The sequence below is a fragment of the Anser cygnoides genome, chromosome 1 (genome assembly GCF_040182565.1).
Source record: "Anser cygnoides isolate HZ-2024a breed goose chromosome 1, Taihu_goose_T2T_genome, whole genome shotgun sequence".
NCBI classification, from domain to species: domain Eukaryota; kingdom Metazoa; phylum Chordata; class Aves; order Anseriformes; family Anatidae; genus Anser; species Anser cygnoides.
The window spans coordinates 44809593-44837504 of record NC_089873.1 but is presented as its reverse complement, the minus strand read 5'-3'; the positions used below and the strand labels follow the sequence as shown (position 1 = coordinate 44837504).

The 27912-nt window shown below is 38.7% G+C and overlaps 1 protein-coding gene and 1 long non-coding RNA gene across 5 annotated transcripts in view; one reads left to right on the top strand and one right to left on the bottom strand.

The window, feature by feature from the left end:
• The window catches only part of ATF7IP (activating transcription factor 7 interacting protein), a 108122-nt gene that overhangs the window by 7410 nt on the left and 72800 nt on the right, over positions 1-27912 (top strand). The window contains exon 1 of one of the 3 annotated variants that reach the window (XM_013196855.3): positions 9729-10428. The exons of the other annotated variants lie outside the window; for them this stretch is intronic. The gene's annotated coding sequence lies outside the window, so the exon portion shown is untranslated. Of the gene's footprint in view, positions 1-9728; positions 10429-27912 lie in introns of those variants that run through there. 3 annotated transcript variants of the gene reach the window in all.
• LOC125184654 (uncharacterized) lies at positions 7794-9719 on the bottom strand. Of its 2 annotated transcripts, XR_010830218.1 has the most exons (4): positions 9470-9719; positions 9311-9376; positions 8333-8430; positions 7794-7959 (listed from the first exon to the last, which is right to left on the bottom strand). It is a non-coding gene; the product is annotated as an uncharacterized lncRNA (long non-coding RNA). The 2 variants fall into 2 exon arrangements; XR_010830217.1 differs by having other exon boundaries at positions 7794-8430; positions 9470-9717.

The following is a 27912-nucleotide window of genomic DNA, read 5'->3' as shown; positions in this document are numbered from 1 at the left end:
AAACCCCGTCTGAAAATCTGTAATTTTCTGCCTTATCAATTGATTCTTTAGGGTCGGAGCCATAGTGTAAAATCTGACCCTACATAATGGCATTAGGGGGGAGGGGAGTGCCTGCTTGTATTACTTCCTTGTAAGGAAGGAAACAGGGAAATGACAGGCTACAGTTCTCTGAGTTTCCTGTTTGATGTTCATGATAAGGTTGGAAAAGGGAAGCTCCATTTTAGAAATTAACTTGTGACTAGAATAATTGAACTTGCTTAAATAGTACTTCAGTGGGTTGTCTCGTCATTAAAAGACGGCAGAATTATGAATGTTGGGAGTTTTTATTGTGTGCGTAAGAGAAATGTAAACGTATGAGGTAACAAGTTAAAATTCAATTTCAGATCCTTTTAAAAATGCCTGATTTCCACATTTATTTATGAGTTTTGGAGAACCTGTATAGATGCTACCCAAAGTAGCAATAAGAAGTTGCAATCTCACACTTACATAGCATTTGTGCATTAATATGGATTCACTTCTTGGTTCCTTGACCAAAGTATTCACAAATGCATTATTCAGATCTCAATTTGATGTTTAATTAAGTATCTGATTTTATTTTAATATTCAATTTGGCTAATATTTTTAAATAATTAACATGCCAGTGGAGTTAAGTATGCTGAAATGAAGTCTGAGTACATGCATATGGTTCCTTAGCATTTGGTTAGATTTCTTGAGACTGGGTGTCTGTGTTAACATGTCAGCACCTCTGTGTTTGTGAAGCTTTCTGATGAGGTGACTGACTGCATGTAGTATGTGACATGGATTCTGTTTTCTATGGGTCAGAGGGAAGCGTTCTCTCTTTTTTTATTATTTTTATTTTTTTTTCAAACAGGCCAAAGTAGTTTTGCCTATACAAACCTATTTAAGTTACTGAGTTTCCATATAGAGAGCTCCAGGACCAAATGTTAGAGAATGCAGTATTGCACAAGTGTAGCTCTTGGGTTCCAGTGGAGACCCCCCTTAGGTTTAGGTTGAATGTCCAGGACTGGAGATCAGAACTCAAATTTTGATCTAGGAATGTTGTGGATGTGCTAATTGTAGAATTCTCTTCTATTTAAAACATCTGTTACTGTGGAAATCAAAGTGAACATATTTGTCATAAATGAAATAGTAAGTTTGAGTTTTGAAATGTTAAAAGTTATTGTAAATCGCTGTAAGGTGAAGACATTTTATGTATAAAGTTCAGAGTAAACAACTTGGGGTTATAACTGGTTATTCAAAAATATTTCTTTCGAATTTGTTGTAAAGTTCATTTTGATGTGGTAATGGATCTTGACCAAAAAAAGCTTCAGTATAGTAGGTAACTTTCAAGCGTCTGGTGTGTAATGAAATTGTGCCCCAGTCCTCAAAATTTTGCTTAAGAGACTGGTCTTTTGGGCATTTGAACTTAAAGCATATTTTAATTTAATTCTCTGAACATAATAATTAATGTAGCTTACTATAGGTATTAGATGTTCTCTCCCTTGTGTTGTGCTTTGGATCCATGTGTTCATGCTTTTTCCTTTGTCCTCGTATTAGCCAGGTAGTGCATTCAAACATACTAAGTTTGAAATACTAGTGCTGATGAGCACATCAGACAACTACTGCTGGCATGATTAATCAGTCCTGAAATAACCAGCTACAACTGGCAACAGATACATGCACAGTTACATAAGTTTAGATATTTTAATAGAAAAATGGATGGAGGGCACGCTCTATTTTCCTAACCTTTACAAAAAAAAAAAATAAATAAACATTTATTTCTTTCAAGATAGCCCCATCTGCTCTTGCATTTTTTTTTTTAAAAGAGCTGTATTTGGATTTTCTAGAGGACAAGTTACGTGATGCAGCAAGGCAGATATGGCAGCGCTCCCTCCAGATCTGATGCACTGTTGCCTGTATGACAGCAGATGATTGGCGTTAATGAACAAAACCTAAAGGGGAACCTTATTACCTTAACTTCAGCTTGCATTAAAATTGTGCATTCATCTGGCACTCCGCTTCCCCCTCCTATGACCACCCCCACCAGGTTCCCAAATCAGTTCTTTAAGGACAAACTTCTTTGCATTTAAAAAACAAAAACATTAAAAAAAATAAAAATTGCTGAAGGGATTCTAGATCTTTGGGGAGGGTGAACTGTATGACTTAAAAGAATGTCTTAAAGAATTAGATACGTGGTTTCTGTGGTGACTGAAGTTCCTGAGTGTTCTTGAGTTGTGGGGTTTTCTAGCTTCCTTATTTCTAAAGCAAACTGTCTTTTTTTGTTTTTCCCAAGTAAAACTTTTATTGGACAACTAATATTTCAAATTTCAAAATTAACAATACCATCCCCTTTGAAATGAAGGTATGGATATAGTTTGGTATTTGTTTTTGTTGTCACTTTCCTTTTGTTTAAAGGATTGAAATGAGGCTACTCTTGAAAAGTATGCCCTAATGTTTGTCAGTTCTAGGCATGAAGTGGCTCTATCTATGGCTGTTAATATGTGAAGTGGATTCCGAACTGCCTGGAGTTAGGGAAGATTTGAAGTATGTGATACAAATCCTAACTGCAGGCCTAGCAAGGCTGCCTCCCTTAATATCTAATGGGTTTTTGTTTATTTTCTGTTCTCTTTGCCAGTGGTGCTCTCAGTAGCTGCAACGTTGCAGCCATGCGTTAACCATTTTCTGCCTAAAAACCCATTTCTCTGGCCTTCCTCTTCCTGTGCCGTTTGTTGCAGTGTGGCAAAGAGGGAGGTGCTCTGCTGTATAAATGTCTTATCCACTGCTGAGTTGTCACTGAATGGCTGGTCTTGAGTGCACAGTGCAGCCATCTTAACCACGTTTTCAGTGCAGCTGAGACAGTGCAGTTTCAAAATGGCTGCCGAAGTGTTCTTCATTGCAGCATTTAGCTTGACTGTATGCAAATGAGCAGAGCCGTTGGCACCACATGCTTCAGAACTTGGAGGTAAGCACTAGCTCTGCTTTGCTGAGAAACAATTACAAATTTTGTTCAACCAAAATGTCAGAATTCTAACCTGTATAAAATACCTTAAAGAATTGTATTTTTTTTTTTGTCAGCAGGAGGGCGTGGTTTCCCCCTCTCTCCCCCCCCCCCCCCCTTCCCTGAATTAATTCCCAGACCTCTATCCTTTCTCAGTTACAGAGTAGATTGGGTGGGACAGGAGAGGTCAGAGGTCATACCTGCATGTCTTGTTAAACAAATGATTTAATTTTGGCTTGCTTCCTTACCAGGCCAGAAGAGCTCTTACTTCATGCTGCCCTTTCTCAAAAACATGGTTTAACTAACACCTAAAATAAATTCTTTATGAACTTAATTGCGCTTTTGTAATTGAGTGGCTAGATTTACATTTGATACCATATTTTCAACATGTTAATTTTTTCCCAAATGTTAAATGAGAACTACAAAACCTAAGTAAATACATTTGGATAGTGATGATCATGTAAATGTTAACCGTTTTGCAGGTACCAGTTATTTGCTATTCAACAATCATAGTAGCATAAATCCTGTAGAAGTACTGCAAAAAATACAGTGAAAGTTTCAAGTTAAATTGTTCTTTCATTTCTTAGGTGAAATCTGAGTTTCAAAATACTGGTGGCTTCATGTGACCTAGGCATTTCCTGTGCATGTTACTGGTTAAAGGAGGCCTAGCTATTTGTCATGCTTGACGCTCATTAAAAGGTTGTTGGTAGGTGTTGGCATCCAGGGGCATGAAGCTGGGAGAAAAGCAGTGCTCAGATTTTTTTTTTTCCATTGGGGAGGGGGAGAACAATGCAGGAGGAAGAGGTTAAGACGTTTTTCCTCATGACTCACTTATCTTCTTTTTTGGAGTTTGTCTTAAATACCTAACTAAGATCTTCATGGGGTCTTAAGCTAGACACGTGTTAATTTTACAGTAATTATATAGGGAGTTATTTGAAGTTCTCCACAAACATATTAGGAGCAGCAGAAGAGCTGGATAACTCATCAGTATATAGTTAATAATATTTTCCTGTCTGAAGTTGAACTTAGTGCAAAGGTTGTGAAAGTCTATATTAATGCCTGAAACTTTACTTCTTCCTCAGTATTTTTGCACATTGACCTGGTGCTTTTAGCATATTCTGTAACAAAGCACTTGGTGGTTAAATTAGTCTTTAAATACGTTCTTGCATAAATCTTGTAGTGGTAATGGCAGTACAGTCTTCTGAAGAAACAAAGTATTTTGAACAGATAGTGCACTATCAGGTTTTCAGAAGATGTTGTTGCATGTCTACCTGTGTATTTGGTGTAAGAAATAAAATAGTAAAGAAGTCAGTGAGTCAGGAATTTAAGGCTAAGTTGATTGTTGACTTCAGCTAACTGTAAATCTGTAAGTGGTCATAGGCCCTCCCTGCGTTAGGGTAACAAGTCAGTGATAGAAATAATGCAAATGTACAGTCACAGGTGATGCTGAAATGCAATTAGGTAGGTAGTCTTATTACTTATTGCTAGTGGAATTTTGTTCAGTGGTCTTGACTTACGGCAGTTTTTACTTCATAGTCATTTTTAGTGGTTAAGAAGGTAGGTAAGATACTGAAATCAGTTGGGCACTTCCAAATGTCTGAAAAGTTGGACAACAAATTCTACTTATTTTGCTAAAGAGTGCCTCATTTAATAAGTGCATATTCATAACGTAATGAGATTTCCTGCTTCCCATCCCCCAAACAATCTTTTTGATTTCTTACAAGATACTGAGTCAAGTCATCCTGACCCCTGTCTTAAAAATGATTACTGAGGTTTGTTTATATGGTTTTAGTCAGTTATTGTTGCTGATTAATTCCAGATGTTAATAAGTCATTGCTTGAAGCAAGGAAAAACAATTCATTCTTTATGATAAGACAACTGAAGTCCTACGTGGTAGTCACTGAAGGGCACAAAATTTTGTCTAAAACGTATGTTTCCATACATATACGTGAAAGCTGTCAAGCACTATTGATTCTGATGTTTTTTTTTGTTAACCCCTCTTTCATGGGAACATGAAAAGGGAAAGTGGCTGATTTTTTGACATTCACTGTTAAGGAGTAGTTCTTCACATGTATTAGATTTGAGTACAGTAACGTACATGTACACTGTGTCTTTCATGCAATTCTTTTAGTGCCTTTTTTGGCACCCAAAAAAACCCAGAACTTTCTATGACCTAAGTAAGGTTATTCCCATTTTACAGAAAGCACGATGCCCGGAGAGATTGCCAGGGTTCAGAGGAAAGCTCTCCTCAGCTCTGCAGTGTTTGCCTTTTCCTTTGTTCTTTGGTTTACTTTCTAACAGGCCATTTTGAAAAACATCATTCTTGGAAGTGCTGTAGGAAATGACTGGCCCAGCAGGGAGGCATAGTGTGTTTCTGTTGTAGTGAGATGTGTGGGTGTGTGATGTGGTTGGGGTTTTTTGTTTGGATGATTCTCTTTTTTTTCCGTCCCTAAAGTGGGCGTTGGAATGCATAAAGTATGGTGAGTTTTGAAACCTGTGTTAACATGGAACACATTCCTGTTTTCAGAAGTTCAAGTATACAGTAATGGTTGATGTGCAGAACACACTGGTAACTGTCAATATGACTCTCTTCTTCTCTGTCCAATGTTGTTAATAGTTGCCTTTTTGACTACTGAAGAACGAACAAAAAACATTTGATTTACTTGCATGTGAACACTGCACTCTAAAGAATACAAAGATACACATTTATTAAATATATAAATTATGTGTATGACTTAAATTAGAAACAGTTGTGCGTAATGAATTATCAGCTTTAACTGAATTGATTGCTGTGCATTTTAAATGTGAGATGTGTTGTCAGATTCTCCGCTTCAGAGACCTGCTGCATTCTAGAACAATTAGTTTTGTACTGTTGATACCTGAACTTGAAGGGTAGGCTTCCAGAAATAAACAAAATCTGAATAGGGTAGCAATGTCAAATACATGTGAATTTCCAAGAGAAATGTGCAACACTGAAGGAGTTTATATTTTTTTTCTCCAAGTGGTGTATTCAAGAAAACTATTCTACTTTTCCATTTGTGCTTCATGTAGCAAATGAACATACAAATGCTTCCTAAATTGTAGCTGCTTGGAACTATTCTAACATGGCTTGGTTATTTTTTATATTCTTAAAACTCAGAATTGTCTGAAGTTGCACAGCTGCGTCTTCTATTTAAGAAGATATTCTGGGAGAAAACAATCTCGGGCAGGATTCAAACCAAGCTGGAATGGATTGCTGAATTAATGCAATACTCCTTAATCTATGCAAATCACTTTCAAACAGCTGACTAGATTGGTTCTTTAAGTAGTAGAACTAAATGGTTGTGGAGTACTAAAAACTGTTTTTAATCTTAAATACTTAATCACATCATAATTATCCTGGAATAGTTAAAATCCAAGTTCATTTTTAGCTGTAAAATTTACTGTGGTTTTCTCCAGAATTTAGTGTCTTTAAAGGATTTATGAGTTAAAATATGTATTTTTTTTCCTGCATCATCTTGACTTGCATGTTTAGGCCTTCCCGTTTTTCAGTATTCAGTAAATAAATTTTTAAAAGATCATGTAAATTTGAGTAAACTATGACTTTTTTTCTTCTCTGTGGTTGCTAAGGAGTCAACCAGTATTTTACTTTTCTGAAACAAAGGGAACACAACATTTTACTGTGGTGCAGCCTGAACGTTTCTTGTTTTAAGTGCTTTCTAACCCCTTTTATATAGTAGAAAAGCAGATACAACTAGTGTTAGTCCTGCCTTTCCTGCTCCTTCTATTGCTACAGGCTTCTGCTGTAAAATATCTTGAAGTAAACCATACTGGCTAAGATAAGCATGTGATTTGACAGACGGTTCCATATTACAGCAATGAGCACAATTTTCTGTGCTGTCCAAAGACTAACCCAAGGAAGGTTAGGGAGCTACCAAAATTCTGGCTGTTACATGAGTGTTCAGTTTCATGCTTTGGAAAAAAAGGCAAAGTCAGAGGGAAAAGGGATGTCTTGTGCCGCATATGTGCTGCCTAAAGAGTTTTCCCTTGTTCTGTGATTTTTTTCCCCTTATTTTTCTTTTGAGCTACTAAAGACAGGTTTCATCATGATGTTTTTACTCTTTTTAAGACAAATTTTGCCTACAAAATGCTTACACAAATCATTTTGTAGCAGATTTTTTTCTGTGCCTTTCTGAGATGTATCAACTATGACATTTAAAATGAGAATATTGTCTACCATATGTACCAACTGAAACCATACAGCTAATAATAATTACTTTCAAGACAACTGGCCTTATTACTTTTGACTGTAACATCTGCTGTTTGAGGTCCTTTCTGATCACAGGCTAGAAAACTGTGTGTGCATGTATGAGGAAAAGACCGGGAGACCGGCTTTGAGTACGCGAAGTAGTAGAAGCTTTTTAACATACTGTATTGAATGTAGGAAAAACAATCATTTTATTTATTTATTTTGTAATGGCAATCCATGGAGAATGGAAGGGACTATGATTATGTTTTTTTCTCCAGTGTCACTCTGACACTTAAAGACAAAACCAGCAACCACCACCAAAGCCGCCCTCTGCCTTTGGAAGACCCTAAAATGGCGGCCGTGCAGGTTCTGCGGCCGACTCGGCCCGCCCGGGCTGCGAGGCGCGGCAGGGCCCTGCGAGCCCTCTGCCCTGTCAGCGGGCCCGTGCCGACCAGGCGGCCCGCCCTGCTCCTGGCGGCCCGCCCTGCTCCTGGCGGCCCGCCTGCGCGTTTCTGGACGGTGACCCCGCCGCGTGGAAACGCGCCGCGTCTGAAAATCGCCCCTGCCCTAGCCGGCCGCGCAGCAAGGCGCAGGGAAGGCGGCAGAGCAGCGGGAGTGGGCGTGACGTCACTCGGAACGTTCTGGAAGCGGGGTGGTGCCGCCCCCAGGCAGCAGCTGGAGAACCCGGCCGCGGGGCTGCCTGCAAGCTCCGGACCGGATTTCCCTGAGAGGACTGGAGTGGAGACGAGAAACGCACCGAGTCAAGGATCTGACTTCATACTGTCTCTTTCAGTGTTGAGGATGGTAGTGTTGTGCTGGAATTTGTGCGTAAGGCAGTAGAGCTGGTTTGTGTAACTTCATGTAGGTAACGCAAGGCTCAGGTTTTGCCTCCGTATGTGTGTTTTTTTTAAGGCAGCATTGGTGCCCTTTATTTCCAAGTACTGAGCCTGTTCAGCTGATGACTCATTCGGCAAATGACAAAAGCATCACTGAAAGATGTATTCTGCACAGTGCTTAAATGTGTTAACTTACACAAATCTGTCTGAAAGTAATATAAATCAAAAGATGCACGTGAAATAATAGACAGGTAACACCAGATCACTTACATGGTTAATGGTTGTTACTCTAATGTGACAGTCATTGTGGGAGAATATCAGTTGTTGCTTTGCACATCACTTCAGGTTTTTGGACACGACATCTGAGCCTGAATTGTAACAACCAAAAAAGAATAATTTGCATTACTAAATACTTTGACATGAAGTTGGAGTCTTTGTGATGTTATGATAAGCAAACTGCATTATGCTGAAATAACCTAGAACCAGCCATACAGCAAATTGTAATTCCACGGTGGAAAAGGGACATTCAGAGTAATTGGATTATATATATCCCCGACACTGTTAGCATCCTGAAGAGAAGCAATGGGGGCAACAAAAGAGGCCAGGAGCACAAAGCAGGCTTTCCTGGTCCTGAGGTGGCTCTGCCTTTGTCCTACTCAAATTGCAGGCATTTGTCTCCATCATTTTCCTCTTCCCTGTATATACCACTGAATGGTGCAATGCTGCAAGTACAGCAGCGTTGCTAGATGCATAGCCCAACACTACTGTGGTTTAACTTATTTTTTTTAGGGTTTGCAAATTCATATTTGTAAGCAGTATAATAAATGGTATATTTATTTGCCTTGAGTTGTGTCATATGCTAGGAGTTTCTCATAAGGCTACAAATGTGGAGGGGAAGGTATTGGATAATGATTCATCTTTTACATAAACACATTTAATAGTAAACAAAGCCTGGTTTATTTTTTTTTCCCCAGAAAGTAAGGTGAGTTTTAGAGTAGACATTTGTAAAATATAACTTATTTGTTAATATAATGGGACTTACGACTGGAAGTGAAAAAGGCAAGAATTAAGAAATTAACTATTTGAAGTTGGAGCAAGGCTGAAATCTGAGCTTCTCTCTACCTTTCAGTATACCCTTTTAGGTAGTTGGAGAGAAAGCCCATAGCTCCACCTGCCCGGTGAAGGGGGGTGGGCTGGGGGTGAGTGAAGTGTTAACAGTAAATTAAACGAAATGGCCAAACACGTTACCTGTTGTCAGTAGGTTAAAACCGGATTGCTCTACTTCGGAGGCTACAGTTCCTTGTTATTGGTAGGCTGTGAATTATTGGAAATACCAGTTACAGAGAAGCTGATTGCATGTGCATAGCCATTTATTCAGCGTTATGCAAATCACTATAAAATGCTTACCAAAACCTTCCTGACCAGTGCAGTGTTCTGCAGTTCTGCTAGGAACCTGTTTCAAGGGGGCATTTCTTTGTCAGAGACCACTGACAGTTTTTATAAACACTGCGATTACCACTTGACTTTTGGCATGGCTCTGGACTGTCAGTAAGCAGATAGGGTAGCCTCCGTATTCTAGAACTCGTGGCCGTCTCTGGGGGCCGGGGGGGAGCCTTGCCTGGCAGCATCCTGCTGCAGCTCCCTCTTGAACTGGGGCCCCCTTTATGTAAATTTTCACTGGCGCCAGCTAGCTGTAACTGCAGTCTGGCTCTGCCTCGGCAGCAAGGAACTTGTGTCCTGGAGTTTCCCTTGCAGGGATTGCAGGAGCAGTCTGGTTTCTGGGCAGAGCAAGCCACACCGATGAATTTGGAAAGGCATACAAGGGAACCTCGGTGTGGTTAGATCGCTAGTGTGTGAAAACACGGCGGAGATTTTCAGCTCGCTTCTTGGTTTTAGTGTGCTGTCTTATGCTGGGCTGTAATAAATTTATGCTCGTTGGTACTACCGTGTGGTATGTGGGAGGTACCTCGCTGCACATAGTTGCTGCAGTGCTAAATAGTTGGCAGCACAGAAGGCAGCACAAAGAGTTCTGACTGTGGACACTTGCAGTTGCAACGTTCCCTTGGAGGCTGTGGCATGCTTAGTGAGCTGCAGTGACACTCCTGACACCTTCATTCACTTGTGTGGGGGAGTGGGAGTTCCTGTGTGCTGCAACAAGCTGCTGTAGGCTACTGGCTGGGAGGTACAACAGCATAGCTGGATGGAAAATAGCACTTATGCTGCTGTGTAAACAAAGCAAGATCTGAGTATCAAGATGGCCGACCTGGAAGCCTACTTGTAGCTCATGCTACTTATGCAAATGAGCTGCGTGTCAGTGGCTTTCCCACAGGAGGAAGTTCATTTGGCACGTGTCAAGTTCTCATCAGGTAAGAGAAGCAACTCGTTTTCTGCATTAATGTTTCCGAGGCCTTTAAAGTAATTTTTTCCACTTAGGTGCCCAGCCCCCACCTTGGCAATATGCCAGTTGTATTAGATTAAAATTGAAGAGGCATTTTTTGGGAAGCCTGGAAGTCACTTCTTGATGTAATTATTTGGGGTCACTGTCATTGGAAGGAATGTTAACTAACAATTATTGTAAAATGTTTGCATAGGTTAAACTGAAGACTCTAAAAATACTAGTGTTCTAATATTAGAGTGTTCTCTTTGCTATTGTTGGTTTTCTTTTTTTTTTTTGGTTGCAATCCCCCACTGTTCTGCTACTGTGTTTTTTGTCTCTGTAGCGACATCAGTTGATGCAAATGGGGGCATAGCACTACTGTGAGCCCACCCCTAAAAGGGTGCAAAATTAAGAAGGTGGAGTATACCAGTGGTGTGGGTTTCTTTTGGTTTGTGTGGGTTTGGTTTTTTTTGGCTTCACAGTATTTTGAAGGAACTTAATTATCCTGGTTGTGGTTTAAACAGTCATCTTTTTGAGGTGGCAAAGCTGTTCAAAATCCTGGATGCTGAACTGTTAACCATGTATCTTTTAGTATAAATGTGCATTCACAAGTGCTTTTATGTGAATTTTTAAAAGGTGTTATTTGTAAATAGGAACCAGATCAGAATATATTTATCTGATCTGCCCCCTCAGATAAACCTCAGAAGATATTAGGCTTGTTAAAATAGCAAATTTTTTACAACAAAATTACAGTATTGCTAACTTCATAACATACTGTGCTGTAGTTATGCATGCAGTAACATGAAAGGAATGTGTTGAGCAGATGTGCTGGTTCTGCACTAGTGTATTTGCATTGTTGCCATTTTATAGCCCGAAAAATTTGGGACAGAGTGGGAGACAGGAAAGTGGAGATAGTAAAAGAAAATGACTGGATTTGGGAAGTCTCTAAGCTAAACAAAGTAAAGACTTGGAGATGCATGAACAGGCCAAGCAATACATGGAAAGAGTGATCTCCTGTAAAGGTAAATGGCAGCTGAAGATAGGGATATACAAGTGGCAGTAGACAGGAGGTGGGTCCAGATGGAAAAATGAGATTAATCAAAGTGAAACTAAAAAGGTAGAGGGGCAAAGTAGGTAGGCAGACTATTTGAGCTTAAAATGAGGAACTGATAGAGACTACAAATACTAGAGCTGTTCTGAAATGGCCTTTGAATTAAGGCCAAGAGAAAAGGTATAAACATGCTAGGAAAGGGCTAGCTACAGCTGGTTGATATTGAGGAGAGGGAAAGTTAATGATAATAGAGAAAGGTATTGATATGACAGTGTAAAACACTGCATGCCAAAAACTTGGGCCAAGTTTTTTCCTTGTATCTAATTTCCTTTGAAATGTGTAGTAACCGTTTTCTTTAGTGGAATCTTAGGATTTGATACGGGATGCAGTTTTGCTTGCTTGCATGCATGTCCAGACTAACAAAAATGTAATAAAATGGTGTGCGTATGTGCATGCAAACGCATGTATAAGAAAGTACATAAATAGGTATGTGGTGGATTTCTCCGAGTAAATTACACTAGCAATCACAGTTAACTGTTTTAGAGGTTGTACATAAAAGGCAAATTCTGTTAAGATCTGTCTTCCTTTTATTGCGGTGTGACAGAAGCAATTCAGGGCCCTTCCCTCATTTTCTGTACAGAGCGTAAGTGTGAGGATGGTAGAGGGGAAGAACAGCATTGTGGGACATGAAGAATCTAGAAAACTGGTTATCTGAGAGGAAAATCCTGACTTAATATGGCAAATGATAACAAAGGCGAGATTGCTAGGATTCTTTCTTCACTTTTATTAGTCACGTAGGTGACAATGGTACCATGGTTTGTAGTGAAATAGAAAAGACGGGATATTACGGTGATTGCCTTTGTTCTTTAGGTAGAAGTGGGGTGGTTGAGTGTCTTGCAGGTGATTAAGGTACATAATCTAGAAGTTACAACAGAAAAGTCCATGACAGACATTTCTAAACAGAAGCTACTGACAGGTCTTTGTAACTTGCACCCAGGATGTCTATTAAATAAATAAATAAATGGATGAAAATATTTTTCATCTGAGGTGTGTTGTCCCACCCCGAGACCTCTTAAAATACAAAAGAAATTCCTGAAGACCTGGAAGACTGCTTGCTTAAAAAAGCTCAAGAAGGATGACCTATATAATGAATTCAGGAAATGAAGAGGAAAAAAAAATGCCAAAAAAAGTTTAATGGAAATATTTTTTTTATTTAGAAAAATACTAAATATGGAAGTAAAATTATATCTAGAATAATACTACATTTGTTTTAGAACACAGTTGTTTGGCATAAACACTCGCTATGTGTAATGCAGTTATGCCTTGGTACAGCCTTCTTAGGGAGAACAAAAAAGCACCTGTACCATGTAAATTGAATACCTTTTTAAAAGCTTGAAGGGGTGGGGGACTGACAACAGTGTTACTGAAGGAAGCATGTTCCAAGTCAAGCTTCTTTATGAAGGGTACTGTAAAGAAGTTCTGTTAATTTGTATATGGTAAAAAAGAATGGAATCACCTGGATTGCTTGTTCAGTGGGACCTGTTCAGTCTACTGTTGCACAGCAAAATCTGAAATTGTACTTTAATGGATAGTTTCTAAATGTACATACATGCTTAAGAAGAATCTGGACCCTGGGATTAAGTAGGGATCATAGACCAAAAAGTTGTACCAAAGCCCCAAGGGTAGGGTTAATGTAAAGGGACTGAAATTCTGTTGAATATAGAGCAAGATTAAGGAAGTCACTTACTTTACTCCATTAAACTCCTCTTGTCGTACTGATGATATGAAATCTGTATCACTACAGGTTATGGTCTTGTCCATAGATTTTAACAATGTCAAAAAATTAGGAAGGGTCCTGGGAAAAAGCACAAAAGTGACTCTGGCTGAAGAACGTAGAATCGCGGAATAATTTAGGTTGCAAGGGACCTCTGAAGGTCGTCTACTCTGATATCTTCAAAGGAGGGTTGCTTCAAATTCAGATGAGGTTACTCCAGGGTTCCTCAGTGTAAGGCCTGAAAGTCTGAAAGGGTGGAGGTTCCACAGCCTCTCCAGATAAGCTGTTTCAGTGTTTGATCACCCTTAGAGCATGAATTGTTCTGTACATATATCTGGAATTTCCATTGTAGCAAGCTGTATCTGTTGTTCCTTGTCAGTATGTTGTGCATCTCTGGAAAGAGTCTCTTTTTGTCTTCTCTATAAATGCCAATTAGGTCGTTTAAGAGAGAAATTAGTTCTCACTTTGCAGCCTATTCCTGTTGCTACACAAATTCAGCTCACTAGTTTAACCTCATCTGCCACATTCTCCATCCTTAACCATCTTGGTGGTCCTCCAGTGGACTGTCTCCAGTTCATCAGTATCTCTGTTGCATAAGGGGTGGCAAAAGTGGATGTGCCATAATTCAGATGTAGTTTCACAGGTGCCAAACAGAGTGGCATAATAACTTCCTTTGACTTGTAGAATGTTTCTGCTTAAGCAGTCTAATCTTCTGTCTGTAAGACAGAATGGGTCTGTTTTAGCTTATTAAAGAGATAATCAGGATAAAGCACTAATTCAAGGCAGTAATTCCAGTGTATAAGTTGTTTCAGAAAGCAAAAATACCTACTTAAATAGGATCTCCAGTCTAGAGACAAAAGAGAAGTAATGGGAGACTGGAAGGAGACCAACTAATGTTTAAAAGCAGTGATTTTTTTTCTTTAATTATATTGTAAGTGAATAAAGAAGCAGTAAGTCTTCATGTTTTGTCTTCCTCCAGAAAGACATCCAGTCTTCGTTTGGAGACAGGCTTTACTTGAAAGGATGGCTAACCTGTGACAATTAGATGTTGTATGGCTTTGGAGCAGCTAATGTATGACTTAACAACTGTGGCAACTCTGCAGCTGGGTTACATGGGATAGCGTTGGCATGAAGTCTTCCATATAATCTAAATTTTTGATTATTTGATAAAGTTCTCTGGTTGGAACCATTACAATTGGTATCACTAGTTTGACCCAGACCTGGCTACGTATTTAGCCAAACCTTGCCCTCTAATGTGGTGCCTTTCACTTACTACTGTGGTGAAACCTCACAAAAGTTGTCAAAATCATCAGCCCAAGAATAATTTCTGAACTGTTTCGTGCTATGGCTCTTAGCCAAATAAGATACTTGCATGAAAAGGTCAAGAAAATTGTCCAAGTGTACATTAGTCATGTGCCATTTCGGTTTCAGGAAATGGATGGCTAAGGGCATTTAATGGTCAAGGCTTAATCTCCATGCAGCAAAACTTGTAACTATTGGATGAAATCACAAAAGGTCAACAGAAGCAAAATTCTTAATATTCAGTCATCGTAGCAGCATATAGTCAGTTACCTTTTAAAATTTTAATTTCTCTTTCGTTGTGGGCCTTTTTCGTAACTTATGGTCAGATCTGCCCTAAAATTTCACTTTAAGTGATGTTTTTCGTCTGCATTTGAGTGTTTGTTTTTAAATCAAAAACAATAATAAAGCTGTGAATAGTGTGACTTTTATACTGCCTTGGTTTAGAGCTTAAATGGCGTTTTCATCTTGTCTATGATCAGTCACAAGCATAGCTATCAGTTGCAGTATAGACCTACACTGTATGTGGGAGTGAAGCTGGAGGGACAGGATGACGCCCTGTCCAGCTACTCTGAGTAGATCTTAACCCTGCTTAGGAAAGATCAGCTAATCTATGCTGCAGACAATGCATGTATTACATTTACTGAAGATAGTTACGCTCATGCAGTTTTTCAACTTTCATTCAGTTAGAGCATCAGCATCTTCCAATGCGTGCAGTTATTTCTTTCTTTTTATGGGGCCAGGAAGGAGAAATTTTGAAGCTCTGCCATGCCTTCTGGATTTGTTATCACACAATGTGATGGAAAGAGTTCCAAACATGCTGTAGCCAAAGATTTCCTATTAACTGTCTTAATCCATCTATTACAAGGTTGACAGCAGCATGGAGAATTAAACTAATGTCTCATAAGCTAATTGCAAAGGAAGAAAGTTGTAGTATTACAGCTGCTTTCTTCTGTTGGATAGGATAAGTCAAATATCATATGCACCAGTACAATAGCTGCATGTGTATTCCAGGAAACCTTGCTGATGGTAATGTGGCAAATTTGGTTGATAATTCATTCTCCAGCCTAGGAGTGAGCTCAATAATGGAGTAGGCATTACAAAACCACATCTAAGGCTGTTCATTTGTCACAGAAAATCCAGCTATCATAGGAATTGTCAGAGTTAAAAGGTTAAAACTTAACTCTAGTGCCACTTAAAGCAGATGATGCAGGCTCTCTGTTGGTTTGGACATGCCATGATTATTTCTAATTTAGTAAGGGAGATGAGCTTCCTCTGGGGTAAGGCTTTGCTTCCACCTTCTAAAGAAAAATGATTGTCTCTAACACAGCTAGTGTTCATTTAGCAAGGTGTTAGAAAAACAGCCTGCAGAATAAAGAAAGTGCTTTAATGTGTACAAACCTGATAAAATACTGGCTGATACTTGAGCAGTCAAAAGCTAAGATTATTTATCTCTTAGTAGGTACAGTGCTGTTTGCTTATATGCAGAGTCGGAGAGGTTTTTGATCTTTAAGCACAATGATTTATTTATTTTTAAATCTTAGGTCTGCTAATGAACACAGTGTGTATCTGTGACATTAATCCATGTTTGCTGTTGACTTTCCCTAGAGGGAGATAGAAGAACTTCAGTGATCACTACTCTAGTTATGGTAAAATGGAAGACAAACTTTTCTTCCTAAATAGCTGTAGTAGTTAATTATTCTGTTCAAAGGCAGCGTATGTAGTAATTTGACAATTGTTGGTAGGATTTTATTTCTACTGACTGAAGGCCTTCTGCGATAGTACTGTAGCCCCTGCATCACTCGGGGAAGGCCACAATACTGTTAGCAGCAGCCTTCTTGAGAATTTTTCACCTTGAGAACAAGATGGAAATTCTCAGGATTTGTTGACTATTTAAAAAAAAAAACCACGTTAATACCTGTGCTTAGACTTGAAGCTTCAGTTCGTTCTGAATAACAAAGTCAGCTTACAATTGTTTGAGTTTTGAGAAGAAACCTTTTGGCCATCCCCTGCATGTGTCGTGATGGTAAAGAAGGCTGGTCTAGAAAAAATGTCTGCACAAGCACTGAGGTCAGAGTATTGTGAAGCTGAGTCAATACTATGAACACGAACCCACAACACTAGGATGTTAAGATGTGGAGCAGTACTTTGAAACTTTTGCATAACGACAAGGTGCACCAAAAAAAAAAAAAAGACATAATCCTAAATTTACAAGAACTCTAACACAAAAGACCATATATATACATACACAAAATGACAGCATCTGCTTCCCTGACCTCTTTTACACCATGCTGTGCCATATGACTAGTTAAACAATTATATGCAAATACGTTGTGGTCTTGATATAATGTAAAGAGATTTCACTAAAATTCTGCAACTGGGTATCAGTTGTGGTTAGTGAGAAGGTTCCTGTGGACGCCAAACTAAGATGCTTTCTAAGCTTATAGTTTGCTTGTAGAATTGCGACTTGATTTGCAGTGCAGTTTAGAGATTTTTTTTAATATAAAGCAATTTCAAGTTGATGGTTACTTATAGCTGGATTTCTGTTCCCCTCTTGCATTTGTGAATAGATTGTCATGTTATGACAAATAATGATAATGTTATGTATTTTGTAAAAGGTGAAAAGGAGAAGCTTGTTTTCTGCTATCTATCAAGCAGATGTTTTATTTTGTGAATCATCTTCATTATCGTGCATAAAATCACTTCTTTAGGAGATCAATCACCAGGTAAAAAGTGTTAGGTAATCAGAGTTAGAAGTACGGTGTTGTAGATGAGTGGTTTCTCAACATGAAGTGATTTCTGGTGTTTTTTTCTTCTGTTTGGAAAGGTAGGGGATATTAACAACTTCAAAAACTTTTAATACAAAGTCATTTTCTAAGCTCTTGATGGCTATCATTGTGGACGTTAAATTGAAAACATATGTAGTGATGATGTTTCCCATCTACATAATCTGAGCTTTTCATGCGAGATTCAGTCCCAATTTTGCAAGAGGACTATAATGAACATGGACTTCTTATTTGAGTTAAAATTGAGAAATGGTATTGATTTGTTTTAGAGCTCTTCTTTACCCATCCTTTTTAGAGGTTTAAGAAACCATCCTTTATATACAATATGAAATATTAATTTGCTACTGTTATTGAGCTAGTACAGCCCATGTTAATGATGTCCTTTTGTTGAAGGCTGAGGATAATTTTGAATTGGACTTTGTTTTTGATGTGTAAAAATGTGAATAAAACGATGTTTCGGGGGTTTGGTTCCTTCAAAATATACTGCAAAATACTGGCTTTTATTAGTCCCTGAGAGGCTTTTCCCTACAGTAGTTGAGTTGTTTGTTGGTAGCTTGAAGAAAGAAATGAAGTATTTACTGTGTGCTTCACACTCTTCTGGAACTGAGCAGCAATGACTGTCTGTCTGAGTATAATTCATTGTTTAGTTTAGTTTCCAAGGATGGGGTTGGCTTAACAGGCAGTCTTACAGAGCCATTTTAGGTGCTTTTGGATGTGACTTCTGGATCTGAACTATGATTCTAGAAGGGCCCTGGTATCTTCTAGGTCACGTTATATCTGCCAGCTTCATACAGAGTCTAGAGCGTCAAAAATGGCACTAGTTGCCTATTTTGATTAGTTGCTTACTGAGTCTTATTTTGTGTGATCGTAAGTTCCTTTTTGAACCTCTACATTTACCGCAGTTTGCTCTAGTCTCCGTATGCTGTTGTCCTTAAAGGTGGAAGGTTCAAGCATTTCAGAACTCTTCAAGAGAAACATGGCTTTATACTTTGCTTAAACTGTGTTAAGATAATGGAAGACAAGTTCTGTCTTCCTCTATGAAGATACGCCACTATGGTCTGTGCTCACGTAAATTTGGATGATTTGATAGAACAAATGGATTTTAGAAGCACTGTGTAAAATTTTTGGTGATTGGTATCTTTCTAGAAACTGTTTTCTAGGAAAAGCATTCTAATCCCTAGGAAAAAGGCTAAAACTGATCTCTTGGATTTGATTATTTGTGGTTTTGTGTTTTTTTTATTATTATTTTTCAATATCCTTGTGGAAAAAAGATTGCACAGTGGCATTTGGAACAAACTCTTAGCTTGTCAAATTTTCTTTCTTTGAAGCAATGAATTTATTAATAACAATTTTCACTCTTCAAAAGGATTTCAGTTTGTGTAACATTATAAAATTATGAGGAAGCCCCATATTTGGTTTTATATATCCTGCACAGTGTTAAAATGGCTCTGAGATCCAGAATTAAGCCCAAGATATTAAGAATCAACAGTAAGCTTCAAAGAACATACCAGATCATAGGCAATCATCATTTTACTGTCATCTAACCTTTCCTTTCCCCTCAAATAATACCACGTAATCTTACAAGAAAAGGATTTTGGATGGTTTTTGTTCCAGAATTGCATGATACGTGTTTCAGATATATTAGAAACATTTTTCTCATTCATGTTTATTTGCAAAGCAGTGGCTTGTTTTGATGTGAGGTGTGGATTTTAAGACTATGAAGTAAATTCCGTAACAGTTTTGAACTCGATGTGTGTTATTTTCTTGGAGAGCATAAACTACATAAAAGCTGTCTTCTCAATATAAATGTTTCGTTTGCTTTTGTATTTACTTACATAGTATTATATCTGTCAGTTGTACTGTACCTTCTGACTAGCTGGAGGGATTTTGTTTTGTTTTCCCCTAAGAAAACACAAGAGGTAACGCTCAGTTCACTTTATCTGTCACAATCCCTGACTATTTTGCAGTCATTTACAGAAAAAAAAAAAAAAAAGATCATCCCTGTATCTCACTTTGTAATCAAGAAAAAACAAGGCTGGTGATACAGTAATTTGACAAGGCTAAATTGTTGGTAACTTACTGAAGTTGAAATGGAAAGTAAATAATCTCCAGCACCAGTCTGGGACTTTATTTAGCCTCTTGTGACAAAGGTGATGACAAACCATGAAGGAAGATGTGTCATTGTGCATGCACACAAACAGACGCTGTGAGTAGGAAAAGAAGATTAGAGCAGTCCCAAGGTTTGCTTTGGTTTGTGGGGATCAGCTATCTGATGTGTTGTGTCCACCCCCCAGCCCATTCATCCCACCTCTGCCATTTGGCCAAAGCCACGTGTATTCATACAGATAACATCCTGCTGGAAAATAGGCAGACCTTGCCATGAAACTTCAGTTGTCCAGCATACCATAGGGAATTTGTTGCTACTACATTTTTGTCCTGAAGTCTTTTGTTTTGTTCACTCCTTTTTCGCGTTCAGTGCATTTCTGCTTTTACAGATGAGTGTGTCTTTGCTAATGAAGCTCTGCTTTTGGCGTGTGGAAACTCTGGAATCTCAAGGCCTTTGGCCTTCACCATACCTGGATCTGGTTTAAATTGTCATGTATCCCCTCAGACTGACAGATGTTCTCTGCTCAGAGCTGAATCCAATATACATATACCCTGTCTCCTTCATCTCACCTTCAATCCACTGCCTGGATGACCAGAAAGATTATGTGCTTGGCAGCATTATGAGTCTTTGTGAGAAATTAAAGCCCTTCCAGTGGAACCTCAGATGTCTCCATCTGAAGAAGTCTACAACAGGGAAGCTGAAAAAGCCACAGCTTGAAAACCAGGCAGCAGTTTCCAGTATGCGATGAACCACAGATTCTGCAAGAATCTGATCATGTTGACTTTTTTGTGAGGCTGCCTCTGTGCCTAATGTGGTTATTGGATCTCTCTGGGAATTGAAAATTAGAAGAGAAGGAAACCTGAAGAACAAAATACTCTGTTCCAAAACACACTCTTGTGCTATGTGTGTGGTTAAGGATTCCATTCTTGATAAGAGAAACCATTGCTTCCTCTAGCGCCTCTGTGCAGCGTTCTAACTATCCACGTGGCTTTGAGGTAGAGAAGTGGATCACGCCTGCGTAGTCTCTTGATAGTGTTTTAAGACACTGTGTGAGTCAGCGCAGGCAGGCAGCGGGAATAACCACAGACCCACAGCTAAAATGCAGAGTAGATTTATTCTTGTTACCTCGCCAACCGGGGGATCCCCAAAGCAGCACCTGGCAGAGGCACACGAGCAGGGACACAGGCACTGCTAAGCTCTGTCCCTGCTGGAAGATCACTGGCCTGCTGTTTACACTTGTTTATCAAAGGTTGTGCAGGCGCAGTCTTTAGCGCCATGCTGTGATTCTCACTGTGCTTCTGTGATCTTCTCTGTACCAAGTCTGGGAGCTCAAGTGTGTCTGATAGAGTGCCTCCGAGTCTAGCAAACACCTATGTTATCTATACACAGATGCACTACTTGCCAAACACACAGAGCATAAACAGCAGTAGGTAAAATGTATGTGCTTGTCTACATTACTGCTCCCCAGACTTTACACGTTCCCAGCTGCAAGGTCACTTGAGTGTATTTACAATCCTCCTTGCCAGTCTTCTATTCTGATCCCATCCTCCTGGCCAGTCTTCCACTTTAACCCATTCCTCCCAACAGACATGTTTCAGATCTTCAAGGTTACATTCCAGGATATCTGGATGGCCAGATTAAGGACGCGCAGTACTCCCTAGCAAGTGGTGTGGAAATGAGAGACAGCTTCAGATGCTAAGAAACTGGTTTGATTCCCATATGAGAGAGGATCCACTTTGGCCTGTCTTACCCTGTTTCATAATTGTCAGTGGCACCTTCCTCAGCGAAAATCAGACAGTCAGTCATGTGTTACGAAGACATACTCATTTCTTTGGGAAGCCTACAGACAGCTCCTTACCTCGGAGTAATTCTGATATATATATATGGATATTTTTCCTGCTATTGTCCAGGTACCACCCACATTTTCTATACAATGCCAGAGGCAAGGCCTGCTTCTCCTACCCCAGAGAATGAAGGAGAATAGGTTTTGCACGTCAGAAGCAGTATGTTTCTTGAAAAAGAAGAACCAGCAAGCTGCTCTGTGCGCGGCATGCTGCTGTGATAGAACTCATCCCTCATGATTTCTGTTTTTCTCAACTCGCGTGCTAATCCAAAGCAAGTTGACTTACCCACATTGTTTTTAAAGCAAGCAAACAAACTATAACTGCTGTGTTACTTCCCTGCTTGTGGAAGATCAGTTCTTTTCTACATGGTGATGAATTGCTTTTTGTATATTTAACCAATCTATTTCCTCTGCTCTAGTTGTGATGGCTTAGTAAGATGTAAACAGAGTCTTTGCCCTAATAGCTTAACAGTTTGCATCCAAATCTTTAGATGCCTTTCTGTGTGTGTTGTATGTGGCTGTTTGAGGGGAGAGGGAGTCAAGACAGCATTGATGTAGTTTGTACTGTTTTCACTGAGGAATTCTTGTAATGTTTCCTCTTTGTTGGTCACAGTACTTCATCTTATTTAGTTTTTTCTTAATTTTCTACTAACCGTTAGTCCTGAAGTTCTGAAGCATCTGTACATAAATCTGGTATGATATGAGTCTTGATGTTTATTCGTGTGGAGCCAAGTCCTTTTGGAAGTTTTCTTAGCTGTTGGTTTCCATTACAAAAAAAAAATAATAACAAAGATTGCTACATCTGTCCAAGAACTCTTTAGCTGAATGATGAACTGTGCCAAAGCTCGCAGAGGTAAATTGGTTAAGAATGATCAGAATTTCTCTGTTCAGTGAAAGCTGAATCCGTCCCAAGAAGTATGTCTCATTAAATGTTTTTCTGGGCAGCCCCTTGGAAATGAGTTAAAATATTAAATGCATAAAGAAAATGCCATAGTGGGTTGAAAATAAAACTTGTTTCAGCACCTGCTCACATCAGGTTCTAAAAGTGGAGTCTGCTGGTGCAGTAAGGTGATCATGGACTTCAGACAAAAATTTGCAAGCATTCAGAAGAGTTCTGATGGTAGTTGAAACTCCTTGCAGTGCATATTCTCACCAATTCTGGCTTTTTTTTTTTTTGACTTCCCAGCAGTACTAAAAGAAGACCGAAGTCAAAGATAAAGCTGGGATGGCTTAGTTCGGAACAGCTGGTATATTTACTGTTGTTCAGCTTAAACACAGCTTTTTTTACTTGCTTGACAGTTTTCTGCTCTTTTTTTCTGATTTATAGAGTGTCATTTTAATTTTGCTAATTTTGCTTTATCATTAAATACCTCAGTCTTGAACAGTTCAGACATCTTTGTGGCAGTAAAATTGCCCTGATGAGCCAAAAACTTGTGCTTCTTACCCATTTACTGTTGAGCCCTGGGAAAAGGGGATGCACAGCTGTGCTGTGTGAGTAAAGGGAGGCAGAAACTGAGTTGAGAGGTCTGAATATGCATGTACACATATGTAGCATACACATACAGGGATCCTTCACTTTCAGTGTCAATGATCCTGTGTATATGTGTAGCAATTGTAAAATGATTTTTAATGGATTGGGGGGTAAAGGCCATATTTAAAAAGGATATGGAAAAATGAAAAAGAAGTCATTGTTTCACAAAACATAATGGTTTTGCTTAGTTTTGCTTTTGGTTGGGGAGAGGGATGGATTCAAATAATATTTTCTACTGTTTGGGACACCATTTTTTCTTCTGTTAACTTTACAGAAAGCTATGTCCATGTAATGTAACAATGAGATCTGTAATGTAAAGATGTTGTGGTGTAACATGAGGTGGTTCTTTCTTACAACATCATTTAGTCTGGCTGACTAAACACCCTTCTATATTTTCAAATCTAACTTTTGTTGAAATGCTTCCTGCCCTAGGTCTGTCTTCCTTTTTGTTTCCTCAGCATACTCAAATACAGTGCAGAACACAAAAAGCCACTGGAAGAGCAACACACTAAATTTTGTATTTTCTTAAATTTGGACATGTAGATTATGTTTTTTTCTTTTTCCCTTGGAGAAGTCTCAAGTCCTCTAAAGAGTTCATACTGGAGCAGGATTTTCAGCCTTTTTAAAGAAGATTATACAAGAAACGCTGGCAGCCCCCTTTGTTAGAAAATCCTCTTCCACTTTAAAAGAAGCAACTCTTGATAGGAATGGAAAGATGGAAGAATTTGAACTGACTGAAACAGTTGCTCAGCTCTTCTCCTGAAGCCACTATGGCAGTGAGGCACTGCCAACAGAATTATGAGTAAGAGGATCTAATAAGAAAGAGCTCATTGCTCATTCTTCCTCGTCAACCTCATCATCTTTGTGTAGTTTCAAAGTGAACTAGAGCTGTGTCATGCTAGCAATGCCAGTCCAGTTGAGAAGGAAATCTTGTGGCTTGTTGGATTTCATGGTTTAGAGCTTGGTTGAATACACTTAGACTGTGACAGGACCTCCAGGAAACCAAGCAAAAGCATCTAGGAAGCCCCTTGTGAAGTATCAATATTTCAAGCATGCATAAAAACTCAAGTTAAAAACCTGCTTGAAAGAATAAATGCAAAATACTGCTATCCAGGGTTTTCTAACTCAAATTTTGATCTACATGATAAGGGGAATCAGGAACGATTAAATCTGGATTTTGTGTGTGTAACAATAATAAGAAAAAAGCACCTCTAGCAAAAAGGATACACACTGGAGTGTCCCCATCTTGAACTGCTTTGAGATGGAGAATGAGAAAATCCATCAAGGTTCTGGTTGAAACGCGCTGAACAAAAGAAAACTGCTTCCTCTGATTTTTGTCATTATCATGTAAGGATTTTGCTGAAATGTGCTAAGCAGAATCTGTTTCTCTTGATTAGCATTTTGGAGATTGCAGGTTAACATCTTTGTGGCATTCTTTTCCATGGCTTCCTTTTTGAAGTCTTTTTTGTTGGAATCAAAATGTTGCAGCTTGAAAGTAGAGCTTTTGTATCCATTTTCTCATAAATAGGGGGAAGTCTTAACATTGTCTTGCTACATTGAGTCTTGTGTACTCACAGAAGATTGCAGAAATTTGCCTTATTTTAAGTTGGAAAATAAAATTTGTAGGAGTATTTGTCATCTCAAAACAAATACTTAACTGTTCCTTCAAACATTGGTAGGTTCTTATGCAGACAGTCTTCACTGGGGCTGCACACAACTTTAAAGAAGCTAGTAATAACTAGCAAAGAAGATTCAGATTGGAAGGGTTCTTAGGAAGTTGTCCAGCTGAATCACTTTTTCAAGCCTTTCTTTAGCATTCTATTGTTTAGAGAAATTCTTCCCCAAGAAGGTCCAGTGGTGTGATGACAAATGAGTATGATCCAGCTAATGCTCACCTTTTAGGTACATAAATAAGATAGGATAGTTTTATAATTACAGATGCAAATTTGGAAAGAGATTGATCCACATAGAAAACCCTTAGAGAGCCTGTTAGCTACTGCCCTGCAAAATTATCGGGAAGCAGCTCAATTACCTTATGGGCATGGCAGAAAGAAGAGAAAGAAACTGAAAACTGACATCTGCAGTCATTCTAAGCAAAATTTATTCTGTGCTTTGGGGATAATGTGAATCTGCCGTTTGCTTACAGGGAGCAAACAAGCATTGTGGCTCACTGGATCAGCAGGTAAAAGTCAGCCTGTGGAGGAGCTATATTTAGAGTACTCCTTCAGATGTTAAAACTGAGTAGAAACTTTCTGGAGGTTCTGCACTACAGCTAGATTTAAGTCTTTAGAATATGAGAGGGCTTTCCTTTTAGGTTTTTGTACCAGTTGTTTGTAGAGGCATTCTTGAGCATCATTAATACTGTCTGCTTCTGGCAGTTTGGTTTTTGGGTGATATTTGGGAAGCTTCCTTGAAGAAAGCTTTCTTTCAACTTGAGTGACCATGTATGGATGCATTTTTCTCCATATAATTTTCTGTGGTGCTTAGAAAGACAAGCAGTCTAAAACAAATAAGATATATATAAATACAAATATGTGTAATATATCTTATATAAATTCTTCACATACTTCTCACGTGTGTACTTCATCATGGCTGTGATGATGGTGCTTCTGGTTTGTTGCTTCATCAGCAGCTGCCTTTCTCCCTCCCACAGTGGTAATATTAAGGATGGTTTTTGTAGAGCTATTTTGAGCCCCTTAGACAGCAGCTTGGAGAAGTCATTTAGAGACCAAGTATTAGCCACTACTGAAAGTGTTGGTGGTACCGCTAGAGCCATCTTTTTTTTAGGTTCAGACTCCAAACCATTTTTTATGGGTCTTTCTGGCAAAACCAGTGCTGAATATTAAAACTACACCTGCAGCTCCTTTTTTTTTTGGGGCGTATTATATACCACTGTGAATGTTAGCTTGATGTCTTATGCAGACTATCAGTACTTCATGAATTTTTAAAAATTAAGACAATGTTACAGAATTGCAGTAGCAAGCAAAACAATGGAAGAAATGTTTTGCTTTTGTTTACTTCCATCCTTTTCCCTTATGAATGCAACACTGGCAGTGAAGGTGGCTTTAGACAGATTTTTTTTCCTGAGTACAAGAGGCATGAGTTCTACGAGGACCCTATCTCTAGATATCTTTCTCTAGTCCACCAAGCTAGTATGTATGATCTTACCAGTCATTCCTGCTAAAGATTCTGGGGCATGTGTTCATTTGCCTGCAAGCCACTGTTCTTTGCTATCTCCAACTGGGGAAGTACTGATAACTGTTTTTGCCTTTTAAGGCAGATTCCAGAATGTATGAAGATCTAGAATATTTTTGTGGAAGAGGAAGCAGCATAGAATACTTGACAGTTATATGCCTTCATGCAGATCCACTATTTATGTTACCCCAAAATTGCTCAAGCCTGAAAGTCTGCTTTGTTTGTGGACTGCAATATCAACTGATACATACACACACACACACACACATATATATACATATTTTACATATACATATACCTATATATATGTTTTGTGTATATATATATATATATTTGATGTATGTGAGACCATATTCCTTTGCAATATTAACACTAAGCCTGTACTTCACAGAAAACATTTCAGATTCCTTGTACTGGTGTTGTACTACAGGTACAGGTGTTGACGTTTGGTTATCCCACAACACAGAAGATAAATGCAAAGTACTTAGCAACTAGCGCTCATTAACTTTGCAATCATCACTCTTTATGATTAATTCAAGTGGCATCACCCTTGTTAAGTGACCAACTTTCTTTGAGTAATTTTAATGCTCTTTACGGCTTACTGGTCACAGAAATCCAGTTTTCAAGGAAACCTATACCAGTAAGAGTTTACTAGTAAAGTAACTATCTGAAGTGAAGCTTTTAACTAAAGAGATATTACAAAAAGTATACTTCTGATTTCTTGGACTAATTCAATAACTGGATGAAGTAATATGCCAGGTTTCAGAAGTCCTCTGCAGACATACCTACATGCAGAGATTTCTATAGTAGCTTATATCTAGACCAGAGACGGTGTTAGAATATGTCAGTTATGAGCAGCCTGTCAGACCCTCTCATCAAATGAGTGAAAAAATTATGCATGTAACGTACTATCCATTATTTGCCCTTATCAAGGTGTTTGGGAAGGATACTTTGAGCTGGACTTCCATTATCTTTTAAAATGATGATTTTTTTTTTTTCCCCTTTAAAATGCTTAGAAGTGTACTGGGAGATAAGGCCATCAAGTTTATCTGCTAGGTAATTCTACCTAAAAGAATCAATGTTGTCACTGAGACAAAAGAAAGCTTATAATAGAGCAGGTCATGCAGTTTCAGCACACACAAACTCAGGTCATTCTTGATTTCTTGCTCGCTGATACAGTCTGGCAGCGTATACCCCTGAAGGTTCTATTGTAAATCAGAAAACCCTCAGCTGGATTGACTTATACAAATAAAAATGGAAGATTTTTCTCTGCAGTTTTCTCTTTGGCAATCTGATACTGCTCTGATATCTTCCAGGCCTTTCATTTCTGGTAGTGATATAAAACTTTCTAGTTGTCTTCTTTGCAAGATGAGAAAGTGCAATAGCTGGATTACCTTTAAATAAAAATATTTTTACTCTGCATCCTTGAGACATCTGTGCAATGTTAGTCAGGTTTGTTGTCTCCCCTTTCAAACTTATTAACCTAAGCACTTGCTTTTTGTCCCTGATTAAGGCTATTATTTGAAGAGCTATTGCCTGAAGTGCATGCCTCATTTCATTTATTTAGTATTTCATAAAAGTATAGCCGTTCATCATTTTCTTCCCAAGAGCCTATCCCTAGTTATTACAAGTTCATCCTCTCGTCTCTTTCTTCCTCAGTACTTATCCAACCCAAAGGGACATGATACAGCATATAGTTCATGTAACAGAGCTCATGTTACAAGTCAATTGGGAATACTTCTTAATGCTTACATGCTACTTAGTTTTAGGAGAAAGCTTAAACGGGGTTCATATAGAGACCCATTCTGATGAACTATTGAAGATGGTGCTACCCGGTAGTGGTGGTGTTGATTCTGCTGGAGCTCTAGAAACCTCATTGCTGCCTCT